The sequence below is a fragment of the Nomascus leucogenys genome, chromosome 6, assembly GCF_006542625.1.
Source record: "Nomascus leucogenys isolate Asia chromosome 6, Asia_NLE_v1, whole genome shotgun sequence".
NCBI classification, from domain to species: domain Eukaryota; kingdom Metazoa; phylum Chordata; class Mammalia; order Primates; family Hylobatidae; genus Nomascus; species Nomascus leucogenys.
In genome coordinates, this window is record NC_044386.1 from 35,060,570 (window position 1) to 35,083,205 (window position 22,636).

Genomic DNA, 22,636 nt, shown 5'->3' on the forward strand with positions numbered 1-22,636 from the left:
AGTCCAAAGAAACAGAGTTACTAAAGTACGATTTAAAATTTTTTATTTTTATTAGCATTCTCACCATTTATACAATTTGATTATACATCAAACTGAATTATTTCAACTTAGTTGGCCTGTCAGTTTATCCTGAGATCAGCAAGGATTAATTCATTAGACCATATCCCTGTCTGTATGCAAGGAGAAATATAATTGTTAGGACATTCACGATTAGGACTGACTTTCATCTGGTGCACACTGGTAGAGCCTATCGGATAGCACCCATTCTCTTTATTGGTGGTGGTTCATGTAGTTAATAAATTGTTGGACTGTTACTCTTGCACAAATTGCTGAATTATAAATATAAAGAATTATAAAATAAGATAAAAATAACTTGTTAAGGAAACCTAAACCCTCTGACTTTAATGCTTTCATGCTGATACATCCTGTGTCAGATATGGCACCTATAGGTGATTTTACAACCACAGGTTATTAAGCACCAATGTACAGACCAAGCAGGAAAATAATGTAATTATGAAAACTAAGTAGTATATTCAGAGGGTCCTTTGGCTTACCAAACATTCATCTCAACAAAGTTTATAGTTCAGAAAAATCAGAAAAGTTTCAGGAACAAAATAAATGTCTAGATTTTATATATTAATTTCCTATTGCTGCTGTAACAAATTACTGTAGATTTCATAGCTTAAAACAACACAAATATATTTTCTCATAGTTCTGGACGTCAGAAGTCTGAAATGGGCTTTAATGGACTTAAATCAAGAGGCTGGCAGGCTGCATTTATTCTAGAGGCTCCAGGGAAGAACCTGCTTCCTTCCATTCTCAACTTCTAGAGTTTGCCCGTATTTCCTGGCTCATGGCCCCCTTCCATATTAAAGCCAATAGTGGCCAGTTGGGTTTTTCTCACAGTGCATCACTCTGACACTAATTCTCCTCTCTTTTCCACATTTAAAGGACACTTGTGATTCCATTGAGCCTATCTGGACAATCCAGGGTAATTTCTCCACTTCAAGATCCTTAACTTACATCCACAAAGTCCCTTTTGCCATATAAGGTAACATATTCACAGGTTCCAGAAATTAGAATGTGAGTAACTTTGGGAGGTCACTGTTCTGCCCACCACAAAGTGTTTCCAAATGTCATAGTGGTCACAGTTAGTGTTTGATATTGGACAACCCAGTCTCAGTCTCAGAAAACCTTGTTTTCTCCCTGAAGTTTGCAACTGAAAGACTGGGTTGTTCTGTCTGTGGGAATAACATAGATGGTAGAGTTGAGATGAAAGATGGGAGTAAACATAAAAAGAAATATGGAATGATGAAAAGATGGAAAATATGGAAGATGGAAATCAATCAAGAAATATTTATCAAATATGCTTTATGCTGAGCTCTGTAGGCAGCAAAAAATAGAAGAAAGCATGAGCCTTACTCTAAGGAGCTTCAAGTCTTGGAGGCAAAACACATATACAAATAGCTAATGTTTGTACACTTAGCCTCATTTGCTTAAAGGACTAGACTTTCTTGTGCTCTCAAGGTAAAGCACTTTGCTCATGGGCTGCAGCATGTTTTGGAATCCCTTCTGTGCTTTGCCCTGAACAGTGTGCCCTGAACACTCAGGCGTGTCCCAGAGACAATCAGCAAGTCAGTTTGGCTGGAGCTGAGGGAGCATATCTTCCTTAAAACAAGACGAAGAGGAGCCCCAAATGTCTGTTAATGAGGAGCAGTTGGCACACAAATGACCTCTCCAGGAATCTCTTGTTCCTCCTGCTGTACTGCCGTCTCCAGGTTTGGTGACTTGGAGTGCTCAAGAGCCGGCCAGTACTGATGCTTGCAGCTAAGCTTCCCTTTTGAGGTTTCATTGCTACCACTTCACAATATCCAGGTTTTGTAAGTGGTCACAAGCAACAGTATTGTATCAGCTTGGAGGAAAGCTCCATTCTAAGCAGAGACCTTGGCCGCATGTGTAATTTCCATGTGCATTCCTTGAGCATGATTCCACTTGGAAATGCCTTAGTTCTAGCCCAGTTATGTCATCTTGGAGAAACAGTTTCTTTCCTCTAGTCTCATTGATTTTGTCCTTGTTCCTCTTTGATGTCAAAGCTAGGCTGGATTATTCCAGTTTGTTGTCATCAATGCTTCAACCAAAGCCGTTAAGCAGGTCTTTTAGAGCAAGACGTGTACAAACTTCAAACCAACAGGGAAATTGTCCTAAGATGCAAATAAAATGGTCCATGGTAATAAGACATTGGAAGTGGGTAGGAGGGTTCTTCCTCCCCTGCTGCCTGTCTATACTCCTAAGCACCCCTCTGTCTCCTTGGTAGAGATGAATTAAGATGAAAAATTTACCTTTCAAATCTTGGTCCAGCTCAAATGTTAATGCACAATTATTTCTTATGTTTTCCTCCCAGAATTACAAAAACACAAGCTGTAATATAAGGAAACAATTAAAAGGGAAAAAAAGATAAATTCTAAAAGCAGTTCTTTGAAAAGTTGTACAAAATAGAAAAAGAAAAAACAGTTGTAAGCCTGATTAAAGGAAAAAAAGAGCAAAAAGGTTAGGAATGAGAATGGAGGCACAATATAGATACCAAAAAAAGTTAAAGGAATTATGAGAAAATGACCCTATAGTGACAAAGTTGAAAACCTAAAGCAAATATATGGTCTGGTTTTGCTCAGAGTAGGGATAAGTAAGCTCTTACCAGACCAACCTCAAACTATAAACAAAATAAAAATATAACTATTTGAAAGAACTGGAAAGGTAGATTCTGGGGGCAGATTCTGGATTGTCATTTAGAAGAAAGAAACCGTGTGGGGAGGCTTCTCTCCCCTTTTTTTGAACACAGATTGCTTTCAAAAAGCAATCCAAAAGCAACAGCATGCAGGGTTTTAAAAACAGAAAGAAACCCTCGATCTTTTTTTTTATAGCATGATTTACTGGATATTTATTTATTTATTTATTATACTTTAAGTTCTGGGATACATGTGCAGAAAGTTCAGGCTTGTTACATAGGTATACATGTGCCACGGTGGTTTGCTGCACCCATCAACCCGTCATCTAGGTTTTAAGCCCCGCATGCCTTAGGTATTTGTCCTAATGCTCTCCCTCCCCTTGCCATGCACCCCCCGATAGGCCCCAGTGTGTGATGTTCCCCTCCCTGTGTCCATGTGTTCTCACTGTTCCACTCCACTTATGAGTGAGAACATGTGGTGTTTGGTTTTCTGTTCCTGTGTTAGTTTGCTGAGAATAATGGAGAAACCCTCAATCTTACTGGCTTATAGAGCCAGAAGACAGGGCAACCAAAGCCATGAGAAAGTAAGGATGTCCTTGGAGACAGCCTGAAAGGGAGAGCTATAAATTCTGTGTATAAACTCTGCTCAGATTTCTGGCTAACCCCTGATTTATGAATGCACAGAACAGACTCTAAAAGTCCCTTCTAAAGCCAAAGGAATGGAGCTGAGATTTGAGGTGCCAGCCAAGTGATAGAGTTTACAGCTGGAATCCAGCTAAGTTAATTGCCTGCTAAAACAAAAAAGTTTACAGTTTTGGGGAAAATACAACAGAATGTAGAGTATCTAGAACTTAACACTACAATGTTCAAGATACAAGCAAAATTACTTGACTCATAAAGAAACAAGCATGTGACCCATTCTTAAGAGAAAGAGGGATTTTAAGACAGCTCAGATGTTGGACTTAGCCAACAAAGATTTAAAGCCGTGACTATAAATATGTTACGTGATATGAAGAAAAGCATATTCAAAATTAGTGAAAAGATAGGATATCTCAGCAGATAAATAGAAACCATAAAAAGGAATCAAAGCAACAGTATCTGAAATAAAAAACTTATTGAAGGAAATTCAGAGCCATATGGAGATGACGGAGGAAAGAACCCATGAATTGAAAGATAGATCAGTAGGAACTATCCAATCTGAAGAAAAAAGAGAAAAAATAGAGAAGAAAATGAAGAGACTTGAGAACCTAAAGAACAATGTCGAAAGATTTAACACATGTGGAACCAGAGTCTCACAGAGTGGAGAGATAATCGCTGAAAAAAATATTTGAAGAAAAACTGGCTGAAGAGTTCCTAACTTTGACAAAAGTAGAAAGTGTCCAGATTTACCCAGCTAAGCTCAAGTGGCATAAACACAAAGAATACTATGCCTAGGCACATCAGCCTTCTGGAGGTTAAAGATAAAGGGAAAATCTTGAAAGTGGCTAGAGGAAAGTGGCACGTTATATACAAGAAAATAATGCTTTGAATGAATAAAGTTTCTGCCCTCTTCTCAGAAACTTGAAGGCAAGAGCACAATGAGACAAAAATCTTTTAAGTGCTGAAAGAAAAACCACCACCGCAACCAACATCCATCAAGCCAGAAATCTATATCCAGTGAAATATTCTTTGAGAAAAAAAAAGAGAATAAAAGTGTAATAAAGATAATTTCAGATCAAAGAAAACAAAGGTGGTTGGTCATCAGCGGATCTGCTATACAGGAATGAAGGAAAGGAGCTCATTAGACTGGAGGCAAATGATACCAGAGGCAAACCTGGATCTTTAGGAATGAAGGAAGAGCATCAGAAATGGTAAATATTTGGGTAAATATAAAAAGTTGTCTTCTCCTAATTTCTTTAAAAGACATATCACTGTTTAAAGCAAAAATTACAACATTTTAACATTGTCTTGTGAGATGTACAACATAGGTAGGTAAATAGATATGACAAATACATCATAAAGTACAGAGTGGGAGAAAATTGACCTATAGACAGTTGCAATGCACAATAGTAACTCTAAGGAGTTACTCTGCAGTAGCTCTGCAGACCCATGTCTATGCTGTAACCCAACATAGATCAGCTGGTCGTGTATCCTGAATTAGGTTGAGCTAAATAATAATAATTATTATTTTTATTATTATCTGAGACAGAGTCTTGCTCTGTTGCCCAGGCTGGAGTGCAATGGCAACAGCAACCTCCACCTCCCGGGTTCAAGTGATTCTCCTGCCTCAGCCTCCTGAGTAGCTGGGATTACAGGCATGCACCACCATGCCCAGATAATTTTTGTATTTTTAGTAGAGACAAGGTTTCACCATATTGGCCATGCTGGTCTCGAACTCCTGACCTCATGAAATATTAATAATATGCATCTTAGTCTATGGAGAAACCATTTAAAACTATAATAATGCAAACAGGTACGGCTAAAAAGTCTGCAGAGAAATTGAGATAGAATTCTAGAAAAATATAAAGTTTCCACAATAACCCAAAACAAGATGAAAACTTATATGTATAGAAAGTTTACCATGAGGATATTAGGAAAGTAATTAAAATTTTCCATTAAAATGTTACCATGACAAAACGGGTTCATAGTTGATTTCTAATGAGCTTATTTTAAAATAAGGGATAATTGTAATAGTATTTACATTCTTTGTGACTTCAGAAAAAGAAGCAAGTCTCCCTGTAAAGTCAGCACAATTTCCACACAGTTGATTTCAGGGTTCAGTCATCAATCTTATGCAGCTGATTTTTAATGGAGCTGATCTTTCTTGTGTAATCCTGTCCTTTCTGTTAATTTGAAGATTCACGCCCTCACTTCACCTCTCCCTAAAATTCCCACAACAATTAGCATTTGGAAATATGGGGATCATTTGTCTGATATCTCATTTTTGAAAAGTTACTTATCCCTAGAATAACTGATAACTTTGTTTGTCAGGTGGAAAGGGAGGGAAGGAGGGAGGACAGAAGGAGAGAATTAGTAGACCCCAATCGCCTGATATGTGCCAGCCAATTCTCAAGTGTTCTTCAACACCCCTAGGAGATCATCAATATTACTCCCCCTTTTATAGACTCTGATAATCAGAAATGCTTTAAAAAAATACAGGCGGCCAGGCATGGTGGCTCATGCCTGTAATCCCAACACTTTGGGAGGCTGAAGTGGGCAGATCACGAGGTCAAGAGATCGAGACCATCCTGGCCAATATGGTGAAACCCCATCTCTACTAAAAACACAAAAATAAGCTGGGCGTGGTGGCATGTACCTGTAGTCCCAGCTACTCAGGAGGCTGAGGCAGGAGAATGGCGTGAACCAGGGAGGCAGAGGTTGCAGGGAGCCGAGATTGCGCCACTGTACTCCAGCCTGGGCAACAGAGAGAGACTCCGTCTCAAAACAAAAACAAACAGGAATAAAGCTCCCTCCTTCTGTGAGGTCGCGTAGTTAATAATGGCAGGTGTGAGATTTGAAGGTCGAGCTCTCTGATTTCAGGGCATGTTGTTTTCTGTTTCTTCCAACTGCCGGATGGATTTTTTTGAAATACTTAATGGGAAATTTTCTCTCTTTGTATTCAGTTTCTTCTAGAAACTTAAAAAGGCGTGTCTTTTTTTCAGTCCTGGTGTAGCATCTTCCCTTCTTCCAAGAGGTCTGCCCTTTCCTGTTAGCAACATCATGAGAGTAACAAGCAGCTGAATTTTCTAAGAAGCGAGACTCGCTCTTCTGTAATGACCTAGAGCTTACTTCCCCTCTCTGTGCCTTCCAGTCCCTTGTCTTTAATCTCATCTCTGGCTCTCACTAAGGTGGAATTTAGAGTCACTAACCCCTTTATTTTCATGCAACAACACCAACGATGAATTTGTAGGTTAACTATTTTTTGTGCCAAGTGACAGTGGGAAGCTTGGGAATGCCATGCTGTATTTCTTGGCCTCCTGGTGCTTCCCTTCTAGTAGAATCAAATACTGTAACACAATGGTTCTCAGCCCTGGCTACATGGTAGAAACACTTGGCAAAGTTTTTGTTTTTGTTTTGTGTTAATGCCTGGGCTTCTCCCAGAGGTTCTAATTTTTTGGGTCTGGGGTGAGGGCTGGGCATCAGCATTCTTTAACCTTCCCCTACCTCCCAACCCCCAAGACAATTCCAATGGGCAGCTTGGATTAGTAGCTACTGACATAATGCCTTCCCATCAAAGGGATTAATAAAAGGATATTTGGGACAGTTGCCAAAGGAGTATATCCCAAATGTGGAATTTCAGATATGATGGCTTTTAGATAAAGGAGATACTCTGGAGCTGAACGTCCTTCCCTCCATCCCTCAAGTTCACGCCATGTAGCAAGTGAAAGCTCTGTCGATTGCTAAAGTCAACTTGGCCCCAAAGCTTTCAGGATCAAAATTCCCCATGTATCCTGCGTGTAGATTATACGGTATCATTAGTTACCACTCACTAAGTGCTACCTGAATGTTACCATACTGGATTCTCACAGTGATCTTGTGAGGCAGGCGTTCTGAGTTTCGTTTTACAAATGACGTCTCAGGGAGGGTCAGCAGCAGCTGGAGGTCACATAGCTAGAAAGTGAGACGGCCAGCGCCAGTCATCAGCTCTTACCTATGACACTGCATCCCAGTGGCCAAGCCTGTGGTGTTGAGCAGATTAGTTTGAGAAAGGGGCCAGGAGAAATCATAATTCAGTCTCAGACCTGCTCAGCCCATAGGCTCTGCAGACCCATGTCTATGCTGTAACCCAACTTAGATCAGCTGGTCTTGTATCCTGAATTAGGCGAAGCTAAATTATTATTATTATTATTGTTGTTGTTTGAGACAGAGTCTCACTCTGTTGCCCAGGCTGGAGTGCAATGGTGCAATCTCAGCTCACTGCAACCTCTGCCTCCCAGGTTCAAGCGATTCTTCTGCCTCAGCCTCCTGAGTAGCTGGGATTACAGGCGCGCACCACCACGCCTGGCTAATTTTTGTATTTTTAGTAGAGACAAGGTTTCACCATATTGGCCATGCTGGTCTCGAACTCCTGACCTCATGATCTACCTACCTCAGCCTCCCAAAGTGCTGGGATTACAGGTGTGAGCCACCGTGCCCGGCCAGCTGAGCTAAATTACATGTAATTCCCTTTCTTCCTTCTCAGCGTTGTCACTCTTAGAACACAGCACTATCTCTGTTCTTAACTATCTTTTCAAAAACAAGAGTGAAAGAAAGACTTTGTTCTTCACATCTTCCTTTCCCCCTTTTGCCTGCTCTATCAAGTCAGCCATAGGTATTTAGGGCTAGGCAAAACTGGGAAGTGACTGGGAAGTGACTGATACATGTTTTCATCATCATTACCCTCTCCCTTCTGTATTTTCTTCCCCTTTGTGGAATCTAGACCTTTAGGCTTTTTAATTGAAACTTTCTCAGAAAGGATAGGATAAATTCATTACACTACAGGGTGAATGACTGATAGGATTTCATGTGCCACCTTTCCCAGGGACAGGCACATTTTAACAGGGGACAAAGAGTTCAATTTGGGAGTCCAATACATGTGCATTTAAATCTCAGGCTGCCTTCTGGTTATGTAATGCTTGGCAAGTAACCTAACCTGTCTTAGCTTCAATTTCCTCATCTCTAAAAAGAGAATAATACTTCAGAGGGTTGTGATGAGGATTAAAAAGATTTGAGACTGTGCCTAACACAGTGCCTGGCACATAGTAGGTGCCTGTTAAATGTTTACCCCCTTTTCCTCTCACCTCAATGGCAGAATTCATGCATCAGGCAGGGGTAAAAGTTCTTTGGGACATGTTGTTTCAGAAATCTCTCAACAGCACATGGCCTCCTACTTGCTCTACTCCACAGACCAGGCATCGTTGAAGAACACATTGAACTTTTCCCCAGTGAGTCACATCAACACACACATGCTCCAGGACCACTGTCATGGGATATAGGCATTTCATGTAGGAAGGCCATGGCTATATTTCACATTGAGGCTTCTTGCCTGCCCTTTCTTATAAGCCTGAAGCCTCCCCTAAAACACAGGTATGAACTCACAGATTAGCATCTAATCTCCAGTGTACTAAATGTTTGCATACTGCCAGCATTTTGGAAGAAACAGCTACCTCTTGGTCTTTCTTTCTGCAGAAGTTGAAATGCAGCTCCTCTGAATGAAAAGCTAGAGGTTGTGTTCACTCAGAGTGTGGCTGAAATGCAAATATATTTCAGAGCTTGTGCCTTTATCCCAATGCAGTAAAAAGGTGACTGTTATTAAAGAACAATGCAAAGCCTTTAATTACCAAGCTTTCAAGGAAGCTTTATGTACTGGTTTGACTTTCATTATCTGTCTTTGTCATCCTTGTAAAATATCCCATTAGACTTTCCACTAAGGCAGAGAAATCAGACTTACAATGGAAACTAAGTTGTTTAATTGCTATTATCTTTCAAAGTTTGAAGTATAGTATTTTTTTTTTTTTGTAATTGTTTCAGGAAAAGAAGCTTGGATTTGAGAACTAGGTTGGGTGAGTTAAGTATTGAAATAAAGCCTGCTGCTGAATCCAAATTCTTCTGATTTTGCAGATGCTGCCCAGTTACAGTAGGATTCTGGCTTCACCTTGACTGGGTGCACAGACCAGGCTTGAAACCCCAGTGGTCTTGGTTCAAAGCCTGACTAGGCCACTTACTGAATGGCAGACCTTGGCAAGTCCTGTAATCTCTCCATGTCCCAGTTGCCTCATCAGTAAAATCAGCAGAACGACAGTATCACAATATGTCTTTGTGAAGGTTAACAACGTACTTATGTAACACACTATCACATCGACCAGAGAAGAGTCAACAAATGCTACTTCCCTTTCTCCTTTATATGCAATCAAAAGTAGTTAGTCCAGAACAGTGACATCTGATGAAATCAAAGTGGGCATCAAGGGCAATGATGGAAGAAAATCAAAGAGAAGTCATAATGGGAAAATGGGAAGATACTGTCCAGTGTGTGTGTGTGTATGTGTGTGTGTGTAAGCCCCAGTCTTTGAAACTCAAAGTGTTAACTATAAAAATTCCAATACATTTGGATATGTATCTTATAATGAGGGGTGCACACATGAGTCTCAACACCAGCACAGGCAAGGGGTGCCATTTACTTGGTGTGGCGATGTTAGCTGCCATCAAATGTCATGTTCATAGCAGAGGATTTGATGAGTTAATTCAATCCAAGTCCAGACACTAAATATCTTTATGATAAATAAAGATAAACAGAATAAACAACAATGGGTCATGCATTTTTGAGACATGTTTTCCACACCCCCCCTTTTTTTAAACTAAAGTAGTCTTTCCTGGCTCCTGAACACAAGCTGTCCTCATCTATTTCCTAAGATAATCCATTATAAATTATGACAGGTTCCCCAGATCCTGGCGGCCGGCGCAGCCCAGTGTGCTGCCCAGGTCTCACTTTTCTGTCCTGGTCATCTCCGACAAGTTCCATGCGTGACTGGTCAGGAGACGGCTAATTCCAGTCCACGCATTTTTCAGATGAGCTTCATTTTATTTTTAATTTCCCCACAAATGCACGCCAGGCGCAGATTTCGTCAGTTACAGACATAGCTCTCTAATCTGTGCCGCCCTTCCGTAGCTCATACTACCAAATGAATTAAGGTCCAGTTACATATAAAAGTGATTATGATCAGCGAAATGTCTGCCCAGAGTGGCCTCCCAAAAAAGGGCAAAGATTCGAGGCTCTGACACTCCCCTTTGGCCATCTTAGGGCCATGCACCGTACAATATAAATGATCCCATCCACAACTTTCTAAAACATACACTGCCTTCAGACTTTACCGCTCCAAGCCCTCTGGCCCCCACGGAGCAGATAAACAAATAGCTTTCCTCTGTTGGGGGAAATTATTTGTTTTCTGTCTTCATCCAACGAGATTTCTTTTAGAGAGATCTGATCTCATCCTTGTGAGAGCTTCCTATTTCACCTCTCCAGGCATCTGGCTTTCGCTCGGAGGCAGGCGACTTCTTCCAAATCCTGACATTTGAGGGGCAGGACTCCACGTCATCTTTGGGATTCTGGAAAGGCTCGTGGGGCGATTCTCAGGATAGTGTCTGTGTGGACTGTATTTTCCCCTCAAATCGGGAAAGCAGCTCACGGAGTAGGCACTGCACGGAGACTCATAAAGTTAAATCAGACCAGGGAGCGAGGAAATAAAGGCCATCTTCCTCTATTCTCAGAGTTTCTAATATAACTCAGGGGTGAGGAAATATTCCTGAGGACACATTTAATTATTGAAAGTTATCTTCTCCATAAGTTAATAGATACAAAGAAGACCAAGAGAACAAGGAGGAATTTCATGGAAAGAGTAATAGGGACCAAGAGGCAGGGGTTTGCCACCAAAGAAGTACGTGATCCCGTATACTTCTCTGCCTCTTTCTGGTGCTGCTCCCCACAAATATAAAATCGAGAATATTCCGGACTTCTATGACAAATGGCAAAAGGGGAGATTTGGAAAGCTTGCCTCGTTTCCACCAAGGTTTCTAGAACAATTATTACAAAGCATAACCAGTCTAGGCCCGAGGGAGACGGTGATGTAGTCCTCCCATGAGGCCTTTTACTGGGGATTTTTCCAACTTGCCGTGCAGACCCCAAAGCTGATGAGGTCAAATGTGCTCAGCCTTTTGATATGTTCTCGTTGGGGTGGAACCAACTGGACAAACAGTCCAAGAATCTCTCCTAGATCTGACCTCTGAACAGAGCCCGAGGTGGGGTGGTGAAGGCGGAGAAATGCTGCCCCACACGACAGAAGCCAGCCAACGCCGGCTGCCCCACAGCCCGCCAGGCCGTGGCCCTGCTGCCCTCTGAGACAAGCCGACCTTGGTAGTCACCCAACTTGAGAATCTTTTGAGCTCTTCCTGTCGCCATGCCCCGCCCCATCCCATTCCACCCTCTCCTCTTTTTTCTCCTCCCTGGCAGCCAGTCTGTTTTCAGATGTTTATCCAGAGTCAGGTCCTCAGTGGCTGTGGTGAGGCCCGGGGGAGGGGAGTGCCCTAAAAGCGGGGTTCCTCTGGGTTTCTAGGGCCCATCACATGGATGCCCACGTGTGTGTGTGTGTGCGCGTGTGCGTGCACACATGTGTGCGGGTGTATTTCACTGGTTGACAGTGGTCTGTATCTCTGGCTTGCAATGTCATTAGTCCTAGATGAGCCCATGTCGGATGCCTTTTTTGGGAACACTAGTATCATCTGTGCTCTGAATGCTCCATCTCAGTGGTCTCAATTTGATCAAGGACATCCGGATTTTGTAACATCATTTTCTAACTGTTCCCCCGACCCTGATTCCATCCTTCAGAGCTCTGAGGACATGTAACTAGAAGCCACTCCAATTACGCTCCCCCTCTGTGGTGGACCCGTGTCACCTGCCGCCCTGGCATCATCACCCAGGCATGCACTGTCACACTCCCAACCGGAATGTCAGCTTGCTGTTTGAGATTCACACCGACACTCGGTCCCCAGAGGGCTCCTCCTGGAGCCAGGGCGGCCTGTGCTTGGGAACACATAAAAGCACAGGAGTCCCCTCGCTTTTTGGCAGCACTTCAAGCACTAGCCCAATGAAGAGATCTTGACAGCATACTTGTAAACTCCACAGGCCCCAAGGGCTCAAACACCACGATATTTATGCTCACGGGTGGGGAGCCAAAACAGTCGGGTTGTTATGCAGACATGGATCTCTTACTCAGACCAGCATTTCTGACACCTGTTAATTGGCATTTGAAAGAACTGAGTCAAGGAGGGTGGGGGCCTCGGGAGCTGCTGCCAACCTGTACCTGAATCGCAGGGAGTCCTGCAAGGTTTTGGCCCCTCCAGCTGGTCAGAGATTCCCTGGAGAGATGAGCAAGTGAGTCCCAGGATTGCCAGAAAGGATCATCAGAGAAGGAAGAAAATAGGAAGGTGGGTGAGAAGAAAAGTAAGAGACCAAGAGGGAAAGAAAAAACTAGAGAGGGCGGGTATTTTTAGATTTGCTAGTGCAGAGCTTTGTGCCTACAGCACAGGTCCTTGCCTCTGCAGCACCAGTTCTGCTGGCCCAGGGTGGAATACACCCTTCTTCTCTCCTTCCCCGCTGGGGCAGGAAGTCTCACCTGCCTTTGAAGGCTAGAGACCACCTCCTCCAAAGAGCCTTCTCTGAAAACCCCAGAAAGCCAATCTCCTCTTCCTTCAGGAGTTCTTATTGTGACATACAGTTTAGTGCTTCAAACCTTCTTGTGTGTGTCTTGTATGTCTCCCCGACAATTGCCTCCACACCGCCAATTTTTAACTCTTTGGGGTCATATTAGAGACTTTTTCTGGCCCGCCATGCCCAGCACAGTCCTAGTTTCAAAGTAGATTCTCAGTATCCACAGCTGATGGATTGATTTTCCCCCTCTGGATGTCTTTTTCTCTTTTTGGGTTCCAGACCTCCCCGCCTCAACTTCCACTCAATCTGTCCCCACGTAGCTTCAAGCTGACTAGCTGGGCTCTGTGAGTCTCCTTCTCTGCACCTGTTTCAAGGTGTGGATGGCCCATAGTTCGACCTTACGTGAGACTAGGTTTAAATGACGTAGTAAAAATAGTTTCTACATTTCATTATTAGTGCTCAAAAAATATTCATCAAGTCTCTATTTATGAACTGATCTGTGTTCCAAAAGTCAGCTTGTGTTTTAGTTTGAATCCAGAAGTCTGTAGAAACAACATTATAAATGAATTCCTTCATTCATTCCTTCAACAAGTACATTTTGAGCACTACTGCAAGCTCTGCACTATTCTATGTGCTGTGAAATCTGCAGGGAACAAAGCACATACAAACCCTCGTCCTCAGGGAGCTTATATCCTGGTCAGGGGAGACAGACACACAAAGAAGCAAGTAAAATATATGAGATGTCAGATGATCCTAAATGCTAAATGCCATAGAAGGGAATAAAATAGGAAAGGGGAATAAGGTGTCGGACAGGGCTGGGATTGTACAAGAGGGAACTTGGTGTGTTCTAGAACAGCAAGAAGCCAGAGTAGCTCAAGCAGAGTGAGCACTGGGGTGAGGAAAGTACTGGGTGGTTTCCCTGGCCAGCCCACTGATAGTCTACTTAGCTCATAAGAAGTCTGAACTGCAATACTAATTCAACCATAAACATTTACTGCCTGCCTATACTATGACAGGGATTAGTGCTAGGTGTTGGTACTAATTCTTTCAACTACTAGGTGTTGGTACTAATTCTTTCAACTACCTTTAACCACGTTTCTATGGGAATATCCCTTCTGTGTATCAGCTAGAGAGGCAATTTGGGACATTAGAACCTTTTCTTAATTTAGAGCCTCAGGCATTGGATTTGCTGCTGAGTGCTGCTTTTTGTCCTTGGGCAAGTTGCATAACCTTCCCAGTTCTTGATTTCCTGGAGATGATAATGACTGTTTTGCCTTTTTTGTGTGGGGTGTGTGTGTGTGTGTGTGTGTGTGTGTGTGTGTGAAAATTAAATGAGGTTAGTGTACATGAGAGAGCCTTGTAAAACATTAAACAGTATACCCATGTGAGTTGTCATGATTTTAGGTGAGTTTTTCTGTCTTCTACATTGGGGAATTAAGGGACAAAGACTCAGAAATAGACATCTCTAGTGACCCCTCCATACACAGAAGTTTTGGGTAAGTTTTATGTTAGCCATCTAACTTCTTGTGAAAAGGGTAATGGGGCCAGCCAGTTTCAAGATGGTGAATAACTCAGCTAAAAGTGTCAAATGGAAGAAGAAACGGGTCAATGAAGACTGCCTGACTCTAGGGAAGGTTGTAGAGTAGAATTTGAGGAAAAATTTATAATTCATTTCAAAAATGACAAGCAAGAGGACAGACCCAAACAAATCATTACACAGGTAAAATCACATTTCCCCTCTGGACACTGTTCTTTTCTCCCCATTTTCCTGTATCCTTCATGGCCCATTTTCCACAGCATTTAAGCTGTCCAAGTAACACCACTCTGATTCCAGCCATCCAGTTGCTCCCAAGCCTGCCTACTTTCCCTCCCGTGCTCTTTAGAATGGAGGACTCTGTAGAGACAGATCTTTTATTGACAGAGAACTCACTTCCTTATTAGAAGGCAGGCTGTTCATTCTGGAAAGCCCTTGTTATTAGAAGGTTCTTCCTGAAAGCTGCTTAAAATCTGCTTCCCTGTGCCTTCTCCTCCTAACTCCTGGATCACCCTCTGAGGTCCTCAGAAGCACCCTAACTCCTCTTCCAAGACACAGCTTTTCAGGTATCTGAGGATCAGTCCCTATCCCACTTCGCAAACCCCAACACAGTCAGTTGAAGATTTTTCTCCTTGGGTGGGCGTGGTGGCGCATGCCTGTAATCCTAGCACTTTGGGAGGCCACGGCAGGTGGATCACCTGAGATCAGGAATTCGAGACCAGCCTGACCAATATGGTGAAACCCCATCTCTACTAAAAATACAAAAATTAGCTGGGTGTGGGGGTAGGCGCCTATAGTCCCAGCTACTCGGGAGGCTGAGACAGGAGAATTGCTTGAACCCGGAAGGCAGAGGTTGCAGTGAGCTGAGATCAAGCCACTGCACTCCAGCCTAGGCAACAGAGCGAGACTCCACCTAAAAAAAAAAAAAAATTAAATTAAAAAATAAAATAAAAAAGTGATTTTCTCTTTATCCTTAGTGTTCTTCAATGTTGCTGGGAAATATTGAGGGGTTTTGTTGTCATCCTGTTTTTTTGTTGCTTTTTAATCCTGCTTCTGTACACAGCATGTGCTTTCTTTCCACTCTAAGAATTCATGACGTTCTTCAGTCATGAAGTCTTAAAAATTCTTTATTAATTTTTATTTAATTTTTTTTTTTTTGAGACAGAGTCTTGCTCTATTGCCCAGGCTGGAGCACAGTGGCACCTTCTTGGCTCACTGCAACCTCTGTCTCCCGGGTTCAAGTGATTCTCGTCTCAGCCTCCTGAGTAGCTGGGATTACAGGCTCACGCCACCATATTTTTAGTAGAGATGGGGTTTCACCATGTGGGCCAGGCTGGTCTTGAACTGCTGACCTCAGGTGATCTGCCTGCCTCAGCCTCCCAAAATGCTGGGATTACAGGCATGAGCCACCATGCCCAGCCTTTTTAAATTTTTAATTTATTTTTATGTTTTAGAGACGGAGTCCTGCTCTGTCGCCCAGGCTGGAGTGCACGGCACACTCACAGGTTACTGCATCTTTGAACTCCTGGGCCCAAGCGATCCTCCAGCCTCTGCTTCCCAAGTAGCTGGGACTATAGGCATGTGCCACCACACCTGGCTCAGTTCTTAAAAATGTTTAGCCATCTCTTGTTCAAGTATCATCAGCCTAACTTCCAGTTTTCTTAACAGCGCTTTTATCTTTCTCTCTTTATTTCTCTGAGCTGTGAAATTCATTAGAACTGTCTTTCAATTCACAATTTCTCTCTTTGATGATGACTAATGTAGTGTTTACCTAATATTGTTGTCTTTAATTCTATGTATGTATTTTAATTCCATACTACTCTTTAGAAGCTGAACTCTAGTCTGCCTCTCCTGCTCCAGGATTTGGCTTCTTGTTCTGGATTACTTTCCCTTTCTTTCTTTTCTTTCTTTCTTTTTTTTAAATTTACCCAAGATAGTACTTCAGAACCTTTCTATTAAATTTCTATTGCACAGAAATGCCTATCTTAATGTAGTGCTCTTCCTTTTTTCCCTTTTTTATATTTTAATTAGCATGATTACATTTTCAGAACACAGTTATGTTTTCTCAAAATGGAAGCTTAACTCTGTCTTGACTCTGTCCCTACTGTCCTTGAACTGCCCTCATGTGCCTGATCTCCTGAGCTTTGCTTAGCAGTATTGCTGTCTGTGATACCCAGAACTGAATGCAGAGGGCTCCAGCAGGTGTCCTGAAGGCCAGTCTTAGGGACAGAGAACACTGAGCAAACAGGACTTCTAACAACACATGTTCTTTCATAGAAACATCTATAAGAGGATAAAAGGCAGACACCAAAGAAGATTCCTTGAAGCAATTAATGGGTGGGCCTAACCTGTGTAGGGGTTGGGGTCATCTGCAAGGGCTGCAGTAAACAGCCTCTGATAAACAATACTTCTTGATCCAGGTGAGATCAGGCCAAATTCCAGGTAAGAAGCCTCCAAGGGGAAAAGAAATCATGAAAGGCCAGGCTGGGGGCCTTTGTAGAAATAGGAGAGCCATCCATGCTTTGGCATTAGAGATAAGAGTGGTTCAAAAAAATCAAATGAAACACATCCATACGGACCTCAGGTGCTTCTTGACACCACATTAATCACCTTCCTCGCGTTTACTGTTACTCCATCATGGTCTGACTATAGGCAAGGCTGGCTGGAGAGCAATTGCAGAGAGAAAGTAAACCTCTATTTACAGACTGCAAGAGTTCTCCCTGTTTACAGCAGAGAATGCACTTGATAGGAAAAAGTATCATAGGTCATTATGGTTATTCTTCAGTTTGTCAAAACATCCCATCTGGTAGAAGAGCACGAAGTGCCAACAATTATTAGCCCTTTTCAAAATTGTGTGTGGAGTTGTCTGCTAAAAACCGTATCTGAGTTCTGAATTCCAAGCTTTAGAATCTCGGCTTTATCACCTACTAGCTGTGTGATGTTAGGGTGGTTTCTTAACTTCTCTGAGATTCAACTTTTACTAAATCATACCTATTTTATTTTAAATGAGGATGAAATTAAATATTGCATATAAAGGGCATAGATTAAGCTCAATAAACATTCATATGCCCTCTCCTTTGATCGGGTGTCATTTGACAGAGCTAGGGGTGAGGAAGAAAGGAAGAAGGTGAAAAACATAGAAGAATTTGTTTAAAAACAGGAGGAATTGTTAAGGACTGTTGCAAAAGGGACCAAAGCCACTTTGGCTATTAGCAGTTGATGGAATCTAGTGACAAATGTCAGTTGCACCCAACAATTAGAGGTGGGTGGAACTGTATATCTTCTTCCCCCACAGCCTGGCTACTTGGTCGTAACAAGGAAAGCAAGTCTCAGACCCAATTCTACCTTATTCTACCCCATTCTAACATTGACCGGCAGTCAGGTCCCCAAACAATGCAAGCTAATTCTGTAATCTTAGAGTGTCCCACTCTCAGTCATTTAAGGCAATCTGAAAAGTCTGGTGCATGAAAAATTTACACTAAGGCATATGCATCAAACATTCTGACAGCAGAATCAGTGCCCACATCCTTCACCATGCATGAGGTACAGAGAATAAACGAACTCCCAGGCCTGGAGCACCTATCTGAAGGTAGTAGGCTGCTGGGCTCACCAGATTCTTATACTCCTTTCATGCCAGGACGGACATGTCTTTACAAATTTTCTAGCCAGTCATTTAGAGTGAACACCACTTATTTCACCAACAAAAAAATGTTTTACCATTCTTTATGCTAATTAACCAACTTTCAGATACAGGCTTAGAATTGAGAGAGCTGAAGTATTTTCTATTTCTTCCTCTGTGGCATACATTCCTGAATGAAGGTCTTTCAGTGTTCACTACTGTAGACTACAGTTAACTTGCATTCACATATATACATCACACAATCAACACTGAAGTATTTGAAGGGAAATTACAGGCGCTATAACAAGACAGGCAGAAGACTGGAAAGGACTATATTATCTTTAAGTGAAAGTTGAAGAAAAATGGGAAATTGCAGTCACTTATTTAGACAGGAACAGACAGTACTCCCTCAGATCTGAATGATTTACATCTCATGGCTTGTTTATTATAATCCTGTTTTTTGGCCAGAAAATGACTTAATTCCCTCTCAAATTTTGCTCATTCCACCACCATTCCCCTCAGTCTTCAACAGACATTTCTGATACAAAAAATTCCCCAACAGACTTGAAGCTTCAGAGCCAGGATAGCAAGAATCCATAAAGACCATGAAATTATATACCTACATCTGCATGTCTTTCAAATTCTAGTTTGCTAGGTACACTTGGATAGCTAACATTCCACCTTAGGTAATACTTTTCTCAGCCTCTACTCTCCCTCTAACTTTCCCCATTAGCTTGGCAGAAAGACCTTGGGCTTCATCTATAGGCAGATTTTGAACAAAGCATGGGGGTGTTGGGATTGGGAAGCCAGCACACACACTGAACCTCTCAGTATAGCCAAAGGTGATGGAGACACTAGTAGATGTAGACATCACTCTCCCTCCATTGCATAGTCAAACACCTGCATTTAATTATTTTCATTTAGCTGCCAATTATGAAAAACCAGACTAGGTTAGGAGCCAAACGCCTGGATTCAAGCTCCAGTTCTGTCATTCACAGCTGGGTGTGTTTGGCTAAATCACCCAAGGCTTCTCAAGCCCAATTTCCTAATCTGTCAAATGGGGCTAGTGAGTCCACCCTGACTCACAGGGTAGTCATTGGATTGAATGGCAGATTGGGCAGATTTTGCTTTGTAAATTTTAAAGGGATTTATGGGTGCAAAGAAGCATTTGTATCAATTATGTACATATACTCAATTATTTCTTGTGAGCATACCTTTTCAAGTAGATTTTAGGATTGTAGAAAGGAAGACTACAAGCTATGTACTTTGCAATAACTGACAGTGTCATGCACCTACTGGTACTTAATGCATAAATGAAATAATGAGATTCTTTATTCTGAAAATAAGGCAGGGACTTGGCTTAATATCATATAGTATGCCTAGGAAAAACATTCAACATCATTATTCATCAAAAAGTTATTGAAGACCTATTGCATTTAAAGTTCTGTGTAAGGCCTTGAACATAGGATAAGTAAGATGTGCCTCTGCCTTCAGAAAATTAAGTGGAATAAACGACTAAAAGAGGTAAGAGGAAAGTCCATACTAAACACAAAGAAAAGGTTGCCAACTCACCCCATAAAGTGTTGGGGGTGGATATGAGGAGAGGAAGGAAGAACTTCATACAGAAGGTGACACATGAACTGAGTCTTGAAAGATGACAGAGTACTAGGTCTAAATGTTTAGCTTTCAACAAAAACATATAGGTTGAAACTGAATCCCTATGTAATGGTATTAAGAGGTAGGCATTTGGGCTGTGACTAGGTCATGGGGGTAGAGACCCCATGAATGGAATTAATGCACTTATAAAAGAGGCCCATGAGGCCTGTTTACCCTTCCCCCATGTAAGGATGCAGTGGGAAGTTGCCACCTAGTCTATGAGAAAGCAGGTTCTTACCAAACCCTGCAGGCACCTTGATCTTGCACTTCCCAGCCTTCAGAACCTTGAGGAATAAGTTTCTGTTATAACAGCAGCCCAAACAGACTTAGACAGAAAGCATTTAACACCAAGGCATCATGTTCTCAATCATAAGTGGGAGCTGAACAACGTGAACACATGGACACAGGGAGGGGAACATCACACATGGGGGCCTGTCGGGGGTGGGGGGCTGGGGGAGGGATGGCATTAGGAGAAATACCTAATGTAGATGACAGGTTGATGGGTGCAGCAGACCACCATGGCACGTGTACACCGATGTGACAAACCTCCACGTTCTGCACATGTACCCCAGAACTTAGAGTATAAAGAAAAAATCACTCAGGTATCCAGAGGGCAAGGGCACTCTGTTCAAGAGGAATAATTTGAGCACAAAAGAAATAGAGTGAGGCCAAAGGGTTACCAGTCATTTGTACGGCCAATGAGTAGGGAGCAAGGTGGGCGTGTGGTCTGAAAGAGGTGAAACTAGAAAAGAAAATCTTTTCCCACTCTTAGTTTCTAAGAAAGGAGATTTTTCCTACTGACACTCCTGACTTTCCTGCCTTTATTTTCTCCACCCTTGAGGAGGTGCAGTGGCTTCTGCCTGGCAGAAAGAGTAGACGGGCATGTTCTGCTCAGCCCTATCCTCCTTCTTTCTCTTGGGCTTGGGAACATCTGCCACATGGAAGCCTCTGATCCTCGGTGCCCCAGTCCATATGCCTAGGACAGCAGGTGACTCTGCCTAATTTAGGGGGTCAGGTAACCAGCCCATTTGGCTCTCATTCTAAGTTGTGTTCTCCAATTTAGCCTGGATCCATAATAAAGTTGATGTCGTGGCCCACTTGTCACCCTTTGTTTTATTTTGCAATTCATTCAGAGCCCATGTGTCTTGGATGCCCCCCAGGTAGATCAAGGCCGGAATATGGAGGGCTTGGAATGTTCTGCCCAGGAGTCCAGAATCACATGGCACAAAAAGTCTCTACCATGATGAGCATAAGACGAGATGCCTGCAACAGGAAATAATACCGGCAACCTTAGTAGAAAGAGCATGGACTTGGCTTTCAGGAGAACCAGGAGCCAGTCCTAGCTCTGCCACTAACCATCTGCATGACTTTGGGCAAGTCACTTAAACTTTCCAGCCTTTTCTCCTCACCTGTATGGTAAGTTGGGTTATCAAAATCGCTAACGGCCCTCTCAAATTATATAAACTTTTAAAAAGAGAGGATTTCCTAACGGGAGGAAGTTTTGACACAAGGGTACATTGAACACTCGGACAGATTGTGGAATTTCTTTCCTTAAAGATGTGGAAGAAGCAGCTCGTTTAGGATCCCATGTAGATGAGCAATTTAACATGTATGTATGTCAGGTACTCTATTATGAACATATTGCACTATCTCATTTCATCCTCATGCAAACCCATGAAATAGACAATGTTATCCTTCAAATTTTACCGAGAAAGAAACTGAGGTTCAGAGGAGTTAAATAACTTGTTCAGAGCCTACGAATAATAAGCGCCAGTCCTAGGTTTTAAACATGGGCAGTCTGGCACCACAGCAGCACTCGCTAGCACTACACTGCACCACCCTGTGCTTAGAGGCAGCTCTGGGTCCTCTCCCAAGAGCCCATCGTGATCCATGGTGTCTCTGGAGGGACCCGTTTGCAGCTTCTCAGACACATGCAATAGGCAGGTGCTTGGCTAGTGTGAGAAACCAAACTCTTTTGGCTCTCTCTTAGCTCTGTGCCCTACGTTTTGACATTCAGGGGTGAGAAGCATTTGTTTGGCAATTAATAATACAGTGCCTTGTGACATCTCTTGTTTTGATGTCTTTATTGTTTTCCAGTTTCCATGTGCTTATGATTTTTCTCCTTCCTTAATATTGATTGCATATTGATCATATGTCAGGCACTGTTTGTTCTACATGCTTAAAGTATGTTATTTCACTTAATACTCACAATAACACTTCAGAGTAGGTACTATTATTATTCCAATTTACAGCTGAGAAAACTAAGGTACAGAGGGAAAGATACTATTATACCGCCCGTAGGACAATGACGTTGACAGCATATACTAGGCCTTAAATAAACATTTGCAAATGGATTGATTGAGTCAAGGGTCACATATTTCAAGGATTCCCTTTGCCCAGGTCCTTCCATAGTCTTCTATTTATTCTCTGCTTACCCCAGTTTTTACTACGCTTCCTTTACAGACTGTGTCTAAGATGCCAGTTGAAGACTGGAACAGCCATACGAGTGTGGGATATTCCTGGAAACCTGTTCTAGTAGGCACTGGAGAAGCCACAGGAGCCTCTCAATACAGAATAGACACACTTTGCACTCAATAATAATGCACTAATTGATGAATATATTGACACAGTGTTGGTTTGCTTCACAATCTGCTGGTAAACATATTCATTTTTGGGTGGATTTCAGGCCTTATAGGTAAAATTTGTTTTTGCTTTTTCCATTTTTTTTCAATCCTCTAATTTTTGGCTTTCTTTGCCACTTAGAAGCAGAAGTGGAAGAAACTAAAATCAGCAGAATGAGAGCTGCATGCAGGTAGACACACTTTTCTAAATGTGTATGTGTGTGTGTGTGTGTGTGTGTGTGTGTACATACATAGATATTTCTTGGGTTGGAGAAAATACCTTTCCCCTCTATCTCTTGGATATTGTATGAACTGTATCTCAATT

The 22,636-nt window shown here is 42.2% G+C and overlaps 1 long non-coding RNA gene across 1 annotated transcript in view; it reads left to right on the forward strand.

The window, feature by feature from the left end:
* The window catches only part of LOC115835381, a 151,623-nt gene extending 129,241 nt beyond the window's left edge, over positions 1–22,382 (forward strand). Inside the window, exon 3 of the long non-coding RNA XR_004030348.1 lies at positions 22,154–22,382. This is a non-coding gene — a long non-coding RNA (uncharacterized LOC115835381). The remainder of the gene's footprint in view (positions 1–22,153) is intronic.
* The last annotated feature ends 254 nt before the right edge of the window (positions 22,383–22,636 follow it).